Below are 19,882 nucleotides of genomic sequence, written 5' to 3'. Positions count from 1 at the left end.
GCAGTGTTTATGCCTTGGGATTCCTATTAGAATGGATTAGTTAGCTGGTCCTTCTTCACTCTGCTGGGAGTTGATTGAATACACAGTGTAGGAGCTTGGAGAGTAACTTGCTTACACCTCCTTGATTTGATAGCGAGGCATTTGGGGGGCATAATTAGCATCATAAAAACATGTACTCCAATTCCAGGCTGTGACTTGATGAACACTTGAACTGGAGCGCTGAATCAGAGGCCTGGCTGTGTGCTTTAAATTCACTACAATGTAATTTTTTGGCATTACTCTTTACGTTTGGTTCCGCTAATGAAATTGAAATATATAATTTCACCCAAGTTCCACTGTAATTTAGCAATTAATGTACAATGATTTTAATGCATTACTTTCTTTTTAGCAAACAAACAAATTAGGAGGTTGTATGTTCTGCTCGGCTTTAAATTACTAAAACTAGCCTCTCATTTTCCACATGGGCAAATGTTGCTCGGGTGTCTCGTAACACGTTTAGATTTACAAAATTTCCTGGAAGTGCAGACACAGGAGGGTGAGCAGGCAGGCATGCTTAAAATTTAGAGACTTTCAGAGTCATGGCTATGAGTACCTCTGTCCAGCGTGCTGGCTGAATCGGGTATCCCCCCAAGAGTCAAGGCAAGTCTCAGACCTAAGAAACGGTGTTGGAGACTCATATCTCAGCAGCAGAATGATGCCAAGGTACCGTTTCACATCAGCTGAGGGCTCCAGCGCCCTTGGTAGAATATGAAAGAAGAATAGGATAAAGAAGCCAAGTACTCTTCCTTTAACATCATTTTCCATGGACTGCCCTCACTAGACAGAAGGAATCCACCACGGAATGCCTGCTTTGGATTTAAAAATATCCTGCTGAGATATGTTGGCAGTGCTTCATTCAGCCGCTGCAGAAAGTTCTCAGGTAGAAGAAACCCACTGTTATTAGCACTATAGATTTCTTTAAGGCCACCGGCCTCTTCCCATTAGGAGTTCCATCCATCTCTGGTGGCCTTTTCCTCCCGAAGCTGGGAATGTGACCCCCCCACCCTCAACCCTCTACCACCCACTCTGTACAACCAGCTTGAGGGCCTCGCGTCGGGATCAAATAATAACTTAAGACAGTCTTTCCTGTTCAGATTCCTCTCCCACCCACTCTGTACAACCAGCTTGAGGGCCTCGCGTCAGGATCAAATAATAACTTAAGACAGTCTTTCCTGTTCAGATTCCTCTCCCAACCCCCGTGAGTCAGCTACTCCTTCCGGATCTGTGACTGCTTCAAAAGTGTGGACCTCAAATTTCCTCACTGTTTTTGTTGACTCTGGGCTTTTTATTCAAGGGTCCGTCTGGCAGCAGGAGATGTCCTACAAACACATCAGCAATAGCAGATGGCAAATGCTTAAAATAAAAAGGATATAAATGATGTCCTCCTACATATTTACATTTACCTGCTCCAGACATTATGCATTTGGGGTTGTAGCCGTTATTAAGTGTGAGCATACGTTACGCCTGTAATGACCTCATCATGTTTTGCGATTATGGGCTGCAGCCGCCAAACACTTGCAGACGACACTGTGAACTTGAAATTGGCACTCCAATCTCCCAGCGGCCTGTCAGTCACAAGAAGCGCATCTTTATGCCAGCAAGCCCCTCGCATGGAGTCTGACATGGCAATCTTCAGTAAATTACCCTGTCACTGACAATCTTGCAGTTATCTCGCAAACAATCAAGCAGGCAATCAAACTGTTCTGAATTGCCAGTTCAGGACCTGAGAGGCTGCCGACGTCTCCATTCAACAGGGGCGCGAAAGCGGCTCGGCCCCTGCATGACATTGGATGATTTATTTTTTTATTTATCTGCCTACTTATTTGTTTGTCTGCTTGGCTTTCTCCTGGTGAGAGAGGTTTGCAGAGTCTTCGAAAAGAGCCCCGTTCTGACTCAGCGGTTATGGGAAAGTTTGACCCAGGTCTTCCCCATCAGCTCACAGCGGGGTCCTACGTCCACTTCATAAACATTCTTATTTACTCCACTCTGCAAGATGTGGCTGTGGAGTATTAACTAGGTGCTTTAAGTTAGAACACACACTAAAGAAAAGTTCTGGCTGTATGCCACACACAGACACGGTATGCTAATGGGAATGGCCATTCCAGAGAAATATGGATAGGGAGAAACTTTCTGGGAGCGGTAGGTGAGGCATTCTTTGTATTGCTTTTGACAAAGAAAATCAGAGAGAATTTTGCATAACAGTTCTGGCAACGTGACACTAAAATCAGGTTAATGCTAAATGGAAAGCTTTGGATTGGCATTCTCATGATAAGAAGCCAAAAGTCTACACAGAGTCTACACGGAGGTTAAGAACCTGGACTGTGAATTCCTCTAGTCCCTGGCTGTGTCAGCTTAGAAAGAAAAAGTTTACGATCAAAGTTTTGCTGGCTGAAACTCAATTTCTTTGCCTTTAAAACTGAGTGATAACAATGCATATATCATAGGGTCATATGATGGGGAATGGACAGATATAGTATCAGTCGGGCATACAGTATACATGGACAGAGGATGAGGTGGTTGGATAGCATCACTGACCCAGTGGACATGAGTTGGAGCAAACTCCAGGAGATAGTGAAGGACAGGACTTGCTATGGTCCATGGGGTTGCAGAGTTAGACATGACTTAGGGACTGACCAATATAGGATATGTTGAATGATAGGAATTACCATAACCAGAAACTCCCTGAAGTTTTCCCTTTTTTCAGTGGATAAAAATGGGATACAAAGAAATAAATGAAACGAATGTCCCCTGATTAGAGTCATTCATGGGTAGGTTGCAGTTGGGCAAGAATGCTATGTTTTCAAATAGGGATAAGTTAATAATTGATGGTAATAATAAATGCTATAGATTGTACTGGATTTACATATATTCTTGATTTATATCCTTATGGCAACCCTACAAAGCAGAAAAATAGAACCCATAAGCTGCAGACTCTGGACCGGGGTGTCTGGGTTTGAATCTCAGAGCAGCTACTACCCATCTGCTGACTGTGGACAATTCAGTGCTCTGTGCCTCAGCTTTCTTAGCTACAAAATGAAGATGACGCCAAGCGCTGTTGGGAGGATGAAAGCAGTTATTTCATATTCAGGACTTGGAAGAGCACCTGGTGTAGAAAGTACTCAGAACAACGCCCATCCTACAGAGTTGGAAATGAGGCTCAGAAAAACTAAGTAAATTCTTCGAGTGGTCAAGAAGCAGCTTTGGAGAAAAAGCAGAAAGAGGCAACCCATGACATCACCACCCATTGTCTTCTTCATCATCGGAAGGAGGAGATGCTTCCTTCCCAAAGGGAGCCTGAAGACAGGGCAGTGGCCACTCATTAAGCCGGGAAGGCATGAGCAGCGGCGAGATTTAATCACTTCTGAAGGCTTGTCTGCCCTACAGCTGAGGAAGAGTCTGGCTGGTTGAAATGGACATCTGAAAAAGGAATCAGCATGAGAAACAAGATGCCTGGGAATTCACTGTCTGCAGTGCAGGCTGCTAAGGACCACACTGTTTACCTGGGAGCCTCGAGCCCCCCTCCAGCTGTTTACCACTGGTACAAGGTGGCACACCTGGGTGGGCTGCAGGCTGGTGCCAGCTGTTTCCAGCTGCTGCCTCCTTTGTTCTGGAAGGCTTTTTAAGGAGTTCCTCAACAGTCCAGAGATTTAATCTCAGATCCTTCACTGAACACTTAACAGTGATGCTACTCTTGGGGGACAGGGGCCACGGGTGAACAGAGAAGCTATAGCAAACAACTGAGCACCTTCCAAGTTGGCTGAAAGATGCACCTCTCTTCTGTCTGGGGAAGGCTGCCTGAGTCCATGCATCACTCCTGTAGGAAAGCGAAGTCTCCAGGAATGAGACGAGGGTTATTTCATTTCCTCTTTGATCTCTGTAAACTGGGCAGCTTTGGGAGAATCCAGATGGAGGCATTTGGGTCTGTTCTTGGTGCCTTTTGTTCCTTGCAGCTTGGTATGCAAGTGACTCCCTCAATGACCTGCATGAACTCTCTGGCTTTCGTGGGTATTAAAGGCTTCAGAGGAAGATCCAAATTTACTTTTCTCAGTTTTATTTTGCGACAGGGTGGCACAAATCAACTCTCACAATTCACTTCAGGTGCCACGGATAAACTCTGCTAGTGTCTGTAGGCAGCACAGGGTTGGGGACTGGTCGGCAGCTCATGAAAAACGAGCCGCACTTTTTCCCAGGTCAGGAATTGACGAGAGGGACCACCAACCATCAAATCTACCTTTCCCACTCAGTAGGGTGGACTGGTTAAAACACTGGCTTTCAAGACTACATAGTCTTTCATTTATCGGATGTTCAAGAACAGGCAAAGTTCCTGACTTACAGTAGAAACGTTAGAAATTGTAGTCACCCTTATAGGGAGGTATTGCCTGGAAAAGAATATAGGGGACCTTTCAGGTTCTGGGAATTTTCTAGATTATCTCATTCACTCGACCACACAAGTGATTATGTCGATAAAAATTCATCAAGGTGCATCTTTAAGATTATGCGCTTCACGTATTTGCTAACAGATTGACTCTGGGCACGATGATCACCCTCTCTGTGCTCTGTCTTCCTTAAGCACAAAGCAGGCATGATGACGATGATGGCGGTGATGCTGCTGCTGCTGCTGCTGCTGCTAATGCTGACGACCTCACAGGAGCACTGGGAGGATTAAATAAGGGCACCTAGTAACTTACTGTTGTTGCTGTTTAGTTGCTAAATTGTGTCTGACTCTTTGCAACCCCATGGACAACAGCCTGCCAGGCTCCTCTATCCATGGGATTTCCCAGGCAAGAATACCAGAGTGGGTAGCCATTTCCTATCCAAGTAACCTACTATGTGCTTCCAAATCATTTCTACTTCTTTTCTTCTTTTTGAGTCTTCTTGGCATCATATAGGTCTGTTTCCCATACAGAGTACAGTACTTGTCATGTTCTCATTTTCCCAGCAAAATACAGGGAACGCAGGTAGTAAAGCCAATAATGCTAGGGCAGTTTTTGAGATCACCTGAATGATGGAGAGGAGGGGGGATGAATGGAGCAGTGGTGAGAAGGAGGGAGGCGGCAAGCTGGGGCAAGAGGGAGACCTGCACTGTGTGCTCTTTGTGACGGACCCGAAGAGAGAGCAAGGGGGTTGCTGGAGAGCAGCCTCCACTGCAGGCTGACAGAGGCCAAAGGCTCCTGAATTCTAGCCAGACACATAAAGGGGTTCTTGAGTGAAAAAAGAAATACAGCGACCATAGGAGTTGACTTGCCCTGGGAGTTATTTTGTTTTAAGGTGAGCTCTTACAGGACCGTGCTGAAAGGGTATGGGGTCCCTGGCTAATATTTTCCTGCCAGGCCTATATCTGGGTAAACAATCTGAGTTTCCCAGATCAGCATATCAGCACTATTCTGGCAGCCTGATCTTACATAAACTTGCAGAAGAAACACTCCTTCAGCCAGCAGGAGCAACTGACTCACCAATCTGCTCTCTGATGTTGAGGCTGGGTGTTGGACCTTGAGATAACTCCGAAATGCAAATCTCCAAGCATCTCAGGGTATCTGGTCAACCGTGCATGCGAGGGGGTGAAGGTGAGGAGGGGGAGAGGGTCAGAGAGCACGTGAAAGGAAGAAATAGGACCCAGGGCTCCTGAGCGCTCTAGTCCAGGTTGAGGGCACTGCATTGCTGATCCTGGCCAGTCTCTGCCACTGGGACAGCACTTACAAAATTTTAAGGCAGGTCCAACACTCCAAAGCTCAGGGAACCATTGTCCAGGGTAGTACTGGCCTTCTATCCTAGTTAAACAAATAACATAATAATACAGGCTTTAGAGTTTGAATGGTCTGGTTTTAAAATCTGTCCTATCTATCATTCATTAGCTACGGTGAGCGACCTCCTGTGACTTGGTGTTCCCAACTACAGAGTGGACTTAATAGCACCTATGTCACCAAAGATCAGGGAGATGCTATAAGATGGTCCATGTGAAATGAGAAGATGAAGGTACTGCGCTAAACACAGAGGAAGAGCTCAACAAACGGGGGAGGCTGTTTTTAATGATGTTTCCTCCTCTCCACCAGGGAAGGGGACTCTTCTATTTGCATTTTACCCAATGCCTGCTGACAAGTTGGAAGTGAGGGATAATTGAAAGTATTCCAGCTTGATGTAACTAAGAAGTGAAAGGCACAGGCAAGGCTGCCTTGATTTAACCTGGCAATATGAGATTAGTTCTTCATTGCCTGTTAGGTCTCCCGCACCGCCAACCTTTTAAAGCAATAGATTGGCTGACAGGGTGCTCATTTGGAAGGTTTCACCTGCCATTAATACCCTGGCTGCCTGATGGACCATCGTTCGGCAGGCATCTCGCCTCTCCCCCCATGGGGCACCCGCCATTCTCAAACATTGCAAGAAGTAAAACTGTATTTGCATTCCTTCTGGAAGGCCTGTTGGAAGTGTTCCTCTTGCTTCCTGTCAACTCTTTTTGTCAGTCTCTGAATTCCAAGGCCTGGGATCCCTGCCCCCAAAGCACCTTCCAGCTTTGCTTATAACTTAGCAGTGGAAGATCCATCATGTCCAATCAGAGACCTGGCAGAGTGGAGGCCCCCACTAAGAGCTCCTGTGCTGGCTTTCCTGGTCTTCAGGATGGATGTGGGAAAGAAAGCAAAGACTGCCTAGGAAAACCCAGGCACTGTTACTGAAGGCAGTGATATGATCCAAGTAAAACCTCTTTTTGATGGGATTCTGGTTTACCCTGAAGCTACTGGGGCATCTGGTCGACTCCATATGCATGGGCATGGGAGGTGAGGGATGGTAGAAATATTATGGTAATGAACTTGAAATGTGTGTCTAGTTTTCTTTTTTGGGGGGGTGGGGGGGATGCTTCTTCATCAAAAATAAAACAAGTGGACAAAAAACAAAAACAAACACTATCAACCAAACCCTTTAAAACCAATGCTTCTCAAATTCTAACCAGCATCAGAATCACTTGGGGGAACTTGTTAAAATGTAGATTCTAATTCTATAGTTTTAGAGTTTGGGACTCGAGAGCGTGCATTTCTTATAAGCTCGCAGGTGATGCTGACGCTGGTGTTCTGAGCACGTACTTCTATAAATCAGGCACCAGACTGCTGATGGTCAGGTTATGCTCCCAGATTCCCTGTCCTGGAATCAGCTCAGTGATGTTAAAATACTGATCATTATCTCACCCACACCTACTGAATTCCTGAGAGTGGAAACTGGGAATCTGCATTTTAAAGAAAATGCCCCGTGTGATTCCTTTGCTCACTAGAGCTTGAGACTGCCCCACTGCACCCCCCACCCCCCTGCCCCCCCTCCCCCCCCGCCCCCTGCTCTCAATGACTGAAAACACCTTTCAGATATCCACAGCAGCACAACTCACCCTCAGGCAACTTATGCCTCCTGGGGGAGAGTAACAGGGGTTCCCTAAAATAGAGAGTGAGGTGGGACAGAAGGGTCTGCGGTCAGTCTAGGGGGTGCTGGTTAAACAAAGGTAAAGTGGTTTCATCACGGCGGGATTTCTCAGAGCCTTTGCTGAGTGACTATGCGTTAGGAATCTTTACTGTTGCAGTGGAGTGTGCAGTATTTCCTGACTATGGACACTTTTTGGCTTGGAGCATCTCCATGCCAACAGTCTAGTGTCTTACTAGTTGGGAAGCACTTCAGGAGAACACAGGGCTCTAGGTTTGGGGATTCTCCCCTAGGAAGGACCAGCCAAACCTTCATCTACTCCACAGTGACAAGTGACAGCTCCATGCTTTAGTGACCATCTTGTCAAACACAGGCTTGGGGTGGTCAGTCCTAATGCAAACTACACCATCAAAACGAGCACATTGGCTCAGAGCCTCTGTCCTTGTGCTCCCGGAGCCTCCCAAAGCCAGTGCTTTTCAGCACAGGGATCCTGTGCTCGGTGACAGCATCCCTGGGGGTCAGTACGGCCATGGATCATCTAATGAGAGCTAATAGCTGCTCTTATGCAGAGCTTACTAAGTGCCAGGCACCGGGCTAAGTGCTTTACATGCATCCTCTCATTAAATTACCATCAGAACTCCAGGCATCATCAACACTGCTGTTTACAGATGAAGAATTGCAGATTGAGAGAGATTAAACACCTCACCTAAGACCATGCAGCTTTTATCTGGTGGGGCTGTTCTGTTTTATTTTTTACAGAGAACATCTGTAGTTTGTTCAAAACTGCCAGAGTGCCAATGTGAAGACAGTTTTCCACATGGTGTCTACACTCCTTTGCTTGGAACGTGTCTGGGCTCCACCCACAGACTCACCATCATTTGAGGTAACGCGAGGAGGCCCAGGAATATAAACCATCTGGGTGTGACCCTGAAGGTCCTGGTCAAAACCCAGCCATCAAGGATGGTCTTACTATCCACACACAGCCCGAGGTCATGTGTACAAGAACCCTGTGAGTCTCAGGGAGCAAACCGGTCTGCTTTGTGTCCTCCTGAAACGAAATCTTCTCAAGTTACCTGCTTCTAACATGCTTCCTCTGCAGCCAACGTGGCCCTCCTGTGGTCTGACCCTCCAGAACACCACCGGAGTGGGAAGTACCCCTGTGAATCAGGGCACACCCCCCACCCCCCCACCCACCTGCAGTGTGTAAAGCCACAGGGTTTGGGGTCCCACCTTCCTCATCGAAACTGCTCTAACATTGCACCAGAACTTTCCTCGACAGTGTCCATGTGGTCTCCTTGACTGTCCCATGAGCATAAAGACAGAAACCCAGCGACCTCGCACACCTCGCACAGGCTGCCGTGGCCCCTGCTTCACAGGTGCCCCTGAGTGGTACTCACAGGCGACACCTGTCAGAGTCAAGCACTTTGGGTTAAAGGGCAACCACTGGAATGCAGCTCTCTGTCTTTCCTAAGGAGATCGTACATCTGGTCATACGTGGTTTTGAAATCATAAACGTTTGGCTTGTTGGGTGCTGGTCCTAGAAGCTTCACGCAAGTTCCTGTGCAGAAGGACCGGATGCTGAATCCTTGTTTGCTACAGAAGGTCAGAGATGATCCTTAAGGCAGGGAAAATGTTCTAGCTGCTGGAGCTGATACCATGCTTGGTCTACCCAGTTTCGTCTCAATGTTCAGATCAACACAGAAATCGACTTTCTTTCAACCAATCCTTCCGGTCTTAGTTCTGCCTCCTGAGAATGTTGTGCGCCTCCACGCTCCGGTTCTGGTTGATCGAGCACACCAGCGCCACCCGCAGAGGCAACGATAGCATGGCGGTGGCTGCACCGCCTAGGGCTGCGTTTTGAACCCAGTTTGTTGCACTCCAAAATCAAATCCTGCGTGAGGCTGCCATGATAGGTCTGCTACTGTGAAACATTCTGAATGGCCAACACACAGGAGCAGCTTATCTGCCACATGGCCATGCTTAGTGCCTGTGCCAAGCTCTTTAATTTAAGGCAGGACTACATCAAACAGAAGAGGGACGATTTCAAGCCATAGGGAAGGGCAATTTATTTTTTGAAAAACCAGGATGCAGAATGTTTTAGCTGCCCTCCACCCCAGCTCCTCACTTCACCCAGCTTACACTTCTGCCTTGGGCAGACCGCCACAGGGCTGTCCCCTCACTAGCATCTTCAGTTTCTCTGTGCTTTCTCAGCCTGTGCCAAGCACCCTGATCCAGCCACCAGCCAGTAATGCCCACAAGAACCCTTTGAGGCAGGTTCTGTGTGGCTCATATGGTAAAGAGTCTGCCTGCCGTGCGGGAGACCCGGGTTTGATCCCTGGGTCGGGAAGATCCCCTGGAGAAGGGAATGGCAACCCACTCCAGTATTCTTGCCTGGAGACTTCCATGGACAGAGGAGCCTGACAGGCTACAGTCCATGGGGTTGCAAAAAGTCACTAATACTTTTCTTTTTATATTCTGTGAGCTCCGCCTTGCAGGTAAAGAAATGGAGGCTCAGAGAGCTTAAGGGTCTTGCCCACAGTCACACAGGAAGTACATGATGGAGGAGTGATTCACCCCTAGGAGGTCTATGCTCTTGGTTTCTACCCTTTGTTCTTCACAGGAGGCTGCAAGCGGTCACCGCAACTTCAGGGAGTCCTGTGAAGGCTGCAGAACTCGGGGAAGGCAATGCCAAGCCTTCAGAGAACGTCACCCTCTAGCTGCTGTCTCTTTCAGTCTTTCTCTCTCCTCTTCCTTCCCCTCCCCTTCTGCCTCTCCTCAGCACACAGAGCCTCTAGCAACAGTGATCTCACTTGATCAGAAAGTTTCGCCTCGGACGTCCCTGACAGGCCTTGCTGGCACCGTCTCCCCCGTGTTAGCCCAGGGCCACGTTTCTATACCCGGGGGCTTTCTCCCCTGCCTGCAGCTGTCTGCCCCCTTTCTTGCTACAAAAACTGGCGGCAACAGAGAGCGGGGCTTCTGATCTCAGGCACTGACTTCCCCACATGCTGGCCTGGCCCTGCTGCTTGTGGCCTCTCCCAGCTCCGTCTACTCCCCCCCACCATGCCTGCTGCCCTCATCAACTACCATTTCAAAGAGCCCACTGACAGGTCAGACAGAAGAGAGCCGATGGCCAGGGAGTCCGGGCCTGGCAGGGGGTGGCAAGCCTGGTGGGGTGCCAGACACTGACTAGCTGGGGCCCTCAGAAAAGAAGAGGGCTGTCACCACCGACACCTCTGAGCAATAAGCCGGAACAGTCCCTTTCCGCCTGAGGAGAGGCCCTGTCTCCTGGGGGACTGAGGGCAGGTGGGAGGGCTGGCCCCAAAGCTGAGAGAATTAGCAGGTAAAGAATAAAGAAGTACCCCCAGCCCGGGCATGCGGAGAAGGGACCAGACTTGGCTATCAGAAGCTTCCTGCTAGATGAGGGCAATCAGAAGTGCGAATTCCTAAAACTGGCCATTACTCCACCCCAGGCGCTGTGCTGAACGCTCCCTAGAGATGTGCTCAATTTAATCCTCACACCCACTCTACAGTGAGGGCACTGAGAACTGGTATAGTACCGCCAATTATGATCCCAGGATCTGGAGGTCTGCAATGCATTGGCTGTGTGGCTTTGGGTTAGTTCCTTTACCTCTCTGAGCCCCAGCGTCCTCATCGGTAAACTGAAAATGATCGTATCAGCATAATAGGGTTGTTGTGAAAGACTAAATAAGCTCCGCGCAAAAGCACTCAGTGGATAGTAACCATCTGTTTACTCTGGCTTCCGTGCTACTCCACATTTGGTCAAGTGACCCATACTGTGGGAGGTCGGGACCCACTCGGGACTGATTCCTGGCTGCCTCTGCCTTTCGTTGGAGGAGGATTATGGAGCCTGCCTACCTACTGCGGTCAGCCCACAGGAAGTCAATGCACAGGGTGAGCAAAGTTGGCTACAGAGGCAAAGAGCAACAGAACCACACGTTCACATTTTTGTGAAAGAAACAGTGTAGCTCACACTTGGATTTTCTTTGCATTAATACAGTGGTGTCAATGGTATGTAGTGACTTGGGTGTCACTGTCTGTGTGTGTTGCTTTAATCCTCAAATGAAATTTATTCATCCTATTAATAATCTCTTGAATAAATGACAACTGCTTATCTTAGATACTTCATATTCAAGCTTTCATTCTTCAAGTTACTTAATAATGAATTGACCAAGACAGATAGGAACCTGGAGGTTGTGGGCCTAGCCTTGAGAGGGGAAACAGTGGACAAACAAATTATAATAGACTTTGCAAGAGTGATAGTGTTTTGAAGAAAAGTAAAGGGGAGGCCAAGGGTTGAAGAGGGATGGAGGAGAGCCAGGGATGGCATCTCTGAAGTGACGACTGGGTAGAAACCTAAGTGAAATGAGGAAACAAATTGCAGAAACATCTGGGGGAAAAGCATTTGGGGCAGAGGGAACAGCAGGTACAAAAGTCCAGGGATGGGGTGTATTTTGTGAGCTATGGGGAGAACAAGAAGGTGGACACTGGGCCAGTGGAAGGAGAGGGTAAGGAAGAAAGGAGATCAGATGGAAGCGGGGACTTGCTTTTGCAAATGAATGGCCAGTGTTGCACCTGGACGCCATTCTATGGGAGAGGAGATGCCCTGGAAAGGTCTGAGAAGCGCTGTGATACGACCTGACCTTTAAAGAGGATTCTTCTGAGGGCCCTGTGTGGGATAGACTGGCAGCTGCAAGAACAGTAGTCAGCCTAGCAGAGTTGATGGCAGGATGTGGGTCGAGGTGGGAAGACATTAAGAAACCAGGGCCTTAATAATCAGGAATAGAGACTGGAGGGGCCAGAAAAAGGTGTACCCATGGATCTGTGTGACACCATGCAGACAAAGGTGGCAGGTGAGAGAACCAGGGAATGACCGCTCCAGTAGACCTGCCCCAGGGATCGAGCTTGGGGATGTTCCTGCGGCCTTAAGGCCAGAGTGCCTTAGCTGGTTTCCCCATCGGGCAGCCCAGGGCCACTAGGCCTGCAGACATCATTCCCTGGAGGCACTTGAGCTCTCCTCACAAGGGGACATATTGTGCCAAGTCAGTGGTTTTCAAAGTGTCAGCATCTTCTGGGCACTCACTAGAAACGAGCATCAGGATCCCCTACCAGACCTATCGAATGAGAAACTCTGGGAATGAGGCCCAGCCTAACCTATGCCTTACTCCCTTCTGGAGATTCTGATGCCCACTGACCGATGGAAATCACTGTGCTAAGCGTTTTGCACAGATAAGCTCATTTAAGCATCACAGTATCCCGTAAGGTAGGATCCATCATTAGCCCCACTTTAGGGAGGACAAAACTGAGGCTCAGAGAAATAGAAGGGACCTACTTACATTCATACCATGAACCGGTCAGGGGAGCCAGAAGGTGAACAAAACCTCCTGACCCCAGAACCTCTTTATCATCCTGCCAGGTTGCCTCTTCCTGCCACAGGCAATGGGGCATCATAAAGAAAGACACTTCTCTGCTGCGAGTGTGTGTGTTCAGGAATAATTCAAACAGATCTGTCAGCTTCCTGTCTGAAGGAAAGGGGTGGCTGTGATTTTGGGGACCAAGATGCTCAGTGGAGGAAGGTAAAGCCAATACTTGGGATAAAATGCTCTGTTTGGCACACAAGAGCTGGTCTATCCCTACCAGCTTCCCCAGTTTCCCCTGCCTCCATGCTCCACCCTCTCCGTTGTCTCAGATGCCCCCAAATGTGCTGTGTCCGCTTGCCATTTTCCTCGTCCACCGTGCCCTTCCTTCTTTTCTTATCTGATTCCTCTCTAGCTTTCAAAATTCCCACTTTACTGGCTTCGATGTCTCTCTTCCGGGCTGCCACTGTCCTGTGGCCTCAGATCTATCGTGGACACTTAGAACACGGCTTTGACTGGTTTCACGTCTTCTTCACCCATCTTTAGACTGTGGGTTCTTTGTGGGACTCTGTGTCTCATGCCTCACAGAGTAGAGGCTTGGTGTACATCTGTTAAATGAATGAATGATTTGGGGGAGTCTGTCCCAGAGTGGCTGGTTTGGGGGGAGGTGTTTTTCATCATCACCATCAATGACAAGATGTCTGCACAGAGTGGGGACTGGGGTGGAGTGAGTCCCACTTGGGGTGCAACTTTAAAGAAGGCACTCACAGGACTTCCCCGGTGGTCCAGTGGTTGAGAATCTACCTTCCAATGCAGGGAACGCAGGTTTAGTCCCTGGTCCAGGAACTAAGATCCTACATGACCCAGGGCAACTAGGCCCATTTGCCTCAATTTCTAAAGCCATGCGCTCTAGAGCCTGTTGGCTACAACAAGAGAAGTGTGTGGGCCACAACTGGAGAGAAGCCCCAGAGTGTAGGAACAAAGAGCTTGCACTCCACCGCAGAGACCCAGTGCCGCCAGAAAAAAAGACGCTGCTCACTCTCAAGTGTGTCTAGGTCCCGGGTCTCAGACAGACCTTGGCTCAAACAAGCAATGCCAGGCACCCATTCTCTGGAGGGTAACTGGGTCCCTTTGGGGAAAGATGTACTGGGTTTAAAGCCAGGAAATAACTGTCCCCCAGCATTCATCACAGCACTATTTACTAAAGCTAGGGCATGGAAGCAACCTAGATGTCCATTGTCAGATTAACAAATCAGGAAGTTGTGGTACATATACACGATGGAATATTAGAAAAAGGAATGCATCTGAGTCAGTTCTAATGAGGTGGATGAACCTAGAGCCTATTATATAGGGTGAAGTAAGTCAGAAAGAAAAAAACAAATGTTGTATATTGACACATATATATGGAATCTTGAAAGATGTTAATAATGAGCCTATTTGCAGGGCAGCAGTAGAGACGCAGACATGGCGAATAGACTTGTGGACACAGTGGGGAAAGGAGCGGGTGGGACGGATGGAGAGAGTGGCGTTGAAACACATATATTACCATATGTAAAACAGATAGCCAATGGGAATCTGCCATATGTTGCAGGGAGCTCAAACCTGGCGCTATGTGACAACCTAGAGGCGTGGGATAGGGTGGGAAGTGGAAGGGAGGTTCAAGAGGGAGGGGACATGTGGGCACCTATGGTTGATTCACACAGAGGTATGACAGAAACGAATGCAATACTGGAAAGTAATTATCCTCCAATTAAAAAAATAAATAACAACACAATAGAGCCAGGAAACCGGGCGTTTGGCTCCTATCTGTCCTTCCCTGCTGTGTGGCCTTCAAGGAGTTACTTCCCTCTCTGGACTTTGTAGCTGCTGGCAACTGTATATTGCAGCTTTCCTGCGCCTGACAATCCTGGGCTCCATAATCTCATAAATGAAAGACATGGTGTCCCTTGGTGTGAGGCCCTACCCCTGGGTGGTGCTGGTAGTCCTGGCTGGGGGCAGATTGATGCTGGTATACCTTGAGGACTGAAAAGGGACGGAATTCCTGGAAGAGGCTTGGGTTTTGCTGCGTGTGGAGAAAGTCAGAAACACTGGGCTCTGAGCTTGGGGGACACCTTGCAGGTTTCCTTCGATTCATATTTGGCCACATAATTCTGGCCCTTCTCCAATCCCCCAGAGCTCTTGGCTGAGAAGATGGAAAGTCAAAGGAAAGAGCACAGGCCTTGGGCAGCTGTTCTCTCCTCGCTGCGGAGAACGCCTCGCTATTTAAAGTCCAACTGCTCCACTTTCCCCTGGTCGCCCCTGGCACTTCACCGCAGAAGCACTTTGTGGCGAAAAATGCACTCCAGACCCAAAACAGGGAAGAGAAAAGCTAATGCCGAGGTGATTTTTCAGAGTGCTGCAGAATTCGTGCTGCTGAGGGGCTGAGGGCGTTAAGCAGATCTGCTCTGCTCTGATCCGGGACACAAAACTCGGGAGCTGTAAGGGGCCCTTGACCATGTGTCCTGAATCCTGATTTGGCTACATTTTAGCTGGGGGACCTGGGTAAGCCACCGTCCTTCTCTGGCCCTTCTTTATCATCTATATAAAGGATGATAATAAGAGGCTCCTAGGGCTCTCCTGGGCCAGCACCATGGTTTATTTGGGCAGTCTGGTAACATCTGAGCACTGGCCTGGCCTCTGCTAATAAGGGCTCCATGCCCCAGGCCTTTGACCTTGAAACAAAGGACACTCCCTTTGCCGGTACTGTCTAGCCCCTCAGATACGCTCCTGGAGATGTTAGTGTCTGCATCAGATCTGTCAGCCCTGGCATTACCGACATTTGGGGCTGGAGCATTCTTCGTTGTGAGTCATCCTGTGCAGGATGTTTAGTAGCATCCCTGGCCTCTACCCACAAAATGCCAGCAGCGCCTCCTCTGTTCCTCCTTGCTGTGACTCATACAATGGCAGACGTGGCCAAGGTGCCCTGGAGAACTCAGTCGTCCCTGGTAGGGAACCACTAGTCTGGACTGAGGGGAGGGTTGTGGGAGCAACAGAGCTAAGCATCGCACCTATGCCCTTGAACCCTGAATTTGAAATTTAAATGCTGGTCACAGAAACCAGGGGGGCATCTCAGTCATCTAGGCAGCTACTCTGGTCAAGGCAAAAAGCAGGAAGCCAACAGAATGATGCAAATGTTACCTCCCTGCCACCAGTTAGATCTTTGTTTTGATCCTTTAATTTCCCCAAGTAAGTCCTCAGTGATTTGAATTATCAACATTTTTTACAGTTATGCATTTTAATCATAATTTTATGATGAATATTTGATTTGTCATCTAATCAGGGAAAAATATACAATTCCTTAAGAGACACTTAATAACCATTTAAGCCTCTAAAGATTTGATTAGAAAAGACTGAAGGTGCTGTGTTAGGTAAACTCATGAACTTTCCACACCTTTTTATTTTCTTCAACAAATTCATGGTCAAATACATTTACTATGAAAACAGTTGCTGGAAAGTTTTGCCCAGGAGGCGGTGTCCCCCCAGGACCTTTTGTGGCAACAGCACATATCCTGTACTTGTTTGAAGCTTCTTCAGAAACAACTTCCAAATTTTGTTGCTGTTTTAGAAGAAATGAGATGCTGGCTTTAAGGAAGAAAAGCGATGTCACAGTGGCCAGCTGAAAAGCCTGTTTTGACTATGCCCTTCCTGAGGTATCCTCATCAGGGAAACGGAAAAACTATGAAGAGAAAGACTCATAGAACTTGTTGTGAAGACACAGACAATGAAGAAGAAAGAAAGGGGTAAATTGGGTGTGACATCTGCTGTGAAGGAAGCACCAGAGAGTGATGGGAGAAAGACAAAGGTGAGCCTTCTCTGACAGGCCTTTCTGTGGCCTTTGAGCTGAGACCTAAGAATAAGATGCTTCCCAAGTGGCTCGGCGGTAAAGAATCCACTTGCCAATGCATGAGACGTAAGAGACGCAGGTTTGATCCTGGGTTGGGAAGATCCCCTGGAGGAGGAAATGGCAAACCCACTCCTATTCTTGCCTGGAGAAGTCTGTCATGCAAAATGCCCAAGTCAGAGTATTGCTTGCCTTGGACCGGCATGGGCTGGGGGATGAAACTTAGCCCCCACAAGGCTTAGAAGGCTGGCCAGAGGGGATGAAGCAGGTCTGCTATGGAGGTTATTGGGAACAGTGAGAGGGAAAGTAGGGACCCATCACAGCAGGCCCTCCAGGCCAAGGTGGAACATGCAGAACTCTTAGTTGCTGAACGTACGAGCTAGTTCCATGACCAAGGATTGAACCTGGGTCCCCTGCATTGGGAGTGCAGAGTCTTAGCCACTGGACCACCAGGGAAGTTCCCCAAGGTGAAACATTTGATTTTGATGCTACCTATGGGAGAAGCCTTTGGAGGGCATGACATCATCTGACTTACAATGTAAAACTCTCTCTCTGCTTCTGTGTGGGGGCACAGGGAACAGGGGCAAGAACAGCACCAGGGAAACCTTGTGGGTTGCCTGTTCCCATGATCCAGGTGCCTCCAAAGCCCAGCACAGTGCTCTTGAAATCTTACTGATTATAGCTTTTATATGCAGTGGAAAGTGGATTCTATCTCTTTTTTGAACCTCAACAGAATAAAAGGAAACCAAACCCCCTAACTCTCAGTACCCTCAACAGAAGAAGCTTCTCTAGTCAAATGTGCTCAGGAAATCAAAGACCTTATTACACCTGGAAGGCCCATGTGGTTCGCTACGAGTTCAGTTGGGGCTAGTTCTTTTTCCCTCCCAAAGATGAGAGCCCCAGTGCCTGGCCAGCTGGCAGTGGCCTCTAGGCCAAGTCTTAGTCTTCTAAGCGTGAGATATATTGCTTTGCTCTCTGGGAGCTAATTGGTTATGGCTCCAGCTACATTCGCCACAAGGTCTTTGGACTGCAAAGGGAATCCTCATCCAACCCAATTAATAGAGCAACATTGCATTTTTATGCTGTCCTCCACCCAACCCATCCATCAGTGTGATTTACACACATTAATCAAGGCATTTACAATGGGTTCACCAAGCTTGCTCCCTCATTGGATGGAGAAACCGGACTATTTGGATTCTTCCGGAGTCCCTGAGGTCCCGAGCTTGGCTCTGCTAAACGTACAGACAAGGTGAGTTATTAATTAACAATTGAGATAAATGCCGCAACAGCATCCTTGAATCATGTCAAACCAATTTGGATGGTTGTGGGATGTGGAGGAGGCGGTGGGTGAGGGGCGGGTTTTGCCTGTTCCAAGTGCTTCTGGAGAGACTGCAGTGTTTTTTCTCCCCATTTAGGCCTGGCTGGAGTGCCCTGAACTCAGGCCAGCATCCACATCTCTTAACCCTAGGCAGCCTCCTCTGGAGCAAAACAAGGAACTGAGCTTCACAGATGCAGGTGGGCTGGGAAATACCATTCTGAAGAGCAGCCTGACAAGACCTTAACTTACAGAGAGAAAGATCGACGCTGCTGGTGGAGGGAAGAGCTCCTACCAGGGGTTCCTGACCACACAGATCTGAGGACCTGAGGGAGCTAGAAGGCAGGCTGGAGACCCCGGCCTGATCCTGTGATGGGCTTTCTTTCCGCAGAGCTGACGCCCATGCTCTATGACAGCGTCTCCCTGAAGCTCATGGTTGAATGGCTTCCCGCCCCGTCTGCCTTCACTCGCTGGACTGTGATACTACCATGCTTATACATCTTTCCAGATGGATTCTGAGCTTCAGATGGATTCAGTGAACTCTTTGTGGACACTTTGTGCCATTTGTCTTCATATTTCCAGAGGCCTGTTTCCAAAGTCTAACATTTAGTCAGCCCTCAACGAATGTTTGTTAAACCATGAAAGAATGACAAATGGAAGGATGGATGGATGGATTCACACTCTAATGACAGAGAGTTAAAGGCTGCTTAAATTTTGAGACCAACATTGGCCATCTCTCCAACCAGGAATGGAGAGCACTTCTAAAACATACTATTTACTCAGAAACACAACAGGAAATTGTGTTCATATTTTTCCAATTCCTTCCTTCTTCCTGAATTAAATTCCCCTTTCTTCACTTCATTCCTCTTGGGTTCTGGAAATACTACGGGTAGAGGTCTTGGAAACAGGCATCACGACATTGGGCTGTGTCAGCCCACGCAGGGGAAACTGTTATTTGAAAAAACTTTTTTCTCAAAATGTGGTTGGCAGATCCCTTGCATCAGAATCCTTGGCAAAAATGCAGATTCCTAATCCCACATCTGACTTAATAAATCAGAATCTCAAAGGTTGGGACCAACAAATCTATATATTTAACAAGCTCTCCAGTGTTGTCATACAACCCTGAGGTCTGATGAACGCTGGTTAGAATCTCACTGGTTATATACTGTGGGGAAATTACAGGTTCGGCTCCATCTCTGTGGATTCAGCATCCATCCTGGACAATGACAACACCATCAATACTAATAACGTGAAAGCCAGCAACAGCCAACACAAGAGGGCATCGTATGAGCTGGGCGCCTTGTAAAACGTATCACACACATTTTCTCCCTGGAACGTCATACCTGCTCATGGAGGTGGCATAACTGGGCCTATTTTACAGGCAATAAAATGGAAACTTTGGGGAGGAAACTGACTTGCAGAAGTGGGTTACAGGGACTGACTTCTGAGTCCAGGCTCTTCACCATATTCTGCTACAGCGTCACCCATTCAAAAATCAGGTAAGTGACAGGGGATGCACACAAAGCATCTTTCTTTTCTTTACCTTTTAAAAGACATTTGTTGATTTCTTTCTTTCTTTCTTTTTTTTTTTTCCGGCTGCACCATGTGGCATGCAGGATCTTAGTTCTCCCACCAGGGAACTTAGTTCCCAGAACCTATGCCCCCTGTGGTGAAAGCTCGGATTCTTAACCACTGGACCCCCAGCGAAGTTCCCAGCATGTAACTTCCAGATCTGTGTTGAAGCAAGACAGAGGGAAACAGAGACAATCCCCCAGAGTGGAGGGGAAGCCTTCAGAAGGGCTGTCTCCTGCCTCTCCGCCTCTGGGCCTCTGCCCACAGACTGGGGACGAGCACTTCAGACCACAACGGAAGCCA

At 48.1% G+C, this 19,882-nt stretch overlaps 1 protein-coding gene and 1 non-coding gene across 10 annotated transcripts in view; both read right to left on the bottom strand.

The window, feature by feature from the left end:
- Positions 1-19,882, bottom strand: part of TENM2 (teneurin transmembrane protein 2) — a 1,060,439-nt gene that overhangs the window by 104,647 nt on the left and 935,910 nt on the right. The window lies entirely within an intron of this gene.
- On the bottom strand, positions 17,076-17,148 carry TRNAG-CCC (transfer RNA glycine (anticodon CCC)). The gene has a single exon. It is a non-coding gene; the product is annotated as a tRNA-Gly (tRNA).

This window comes from Capricornis sumatraensis, chromosome 9 (genome assembly GCF_032405125.1).
Source record: "Capricornis sumatraensis isolate serow.1 chromosome 9, serow.2, whole genome shotgun sequence".
Taxonomy (NCBI): Eukaryota; Metazoa; Chordata; class Mammalia; order Artiodactyla; family Bovidae; genus Capricornis; species Capricornis sumatraensis.
Note: the sequence above shows the minus strand (reverse complement) of the source record. Positions and strands in the feature narration are given on the sequence as shown.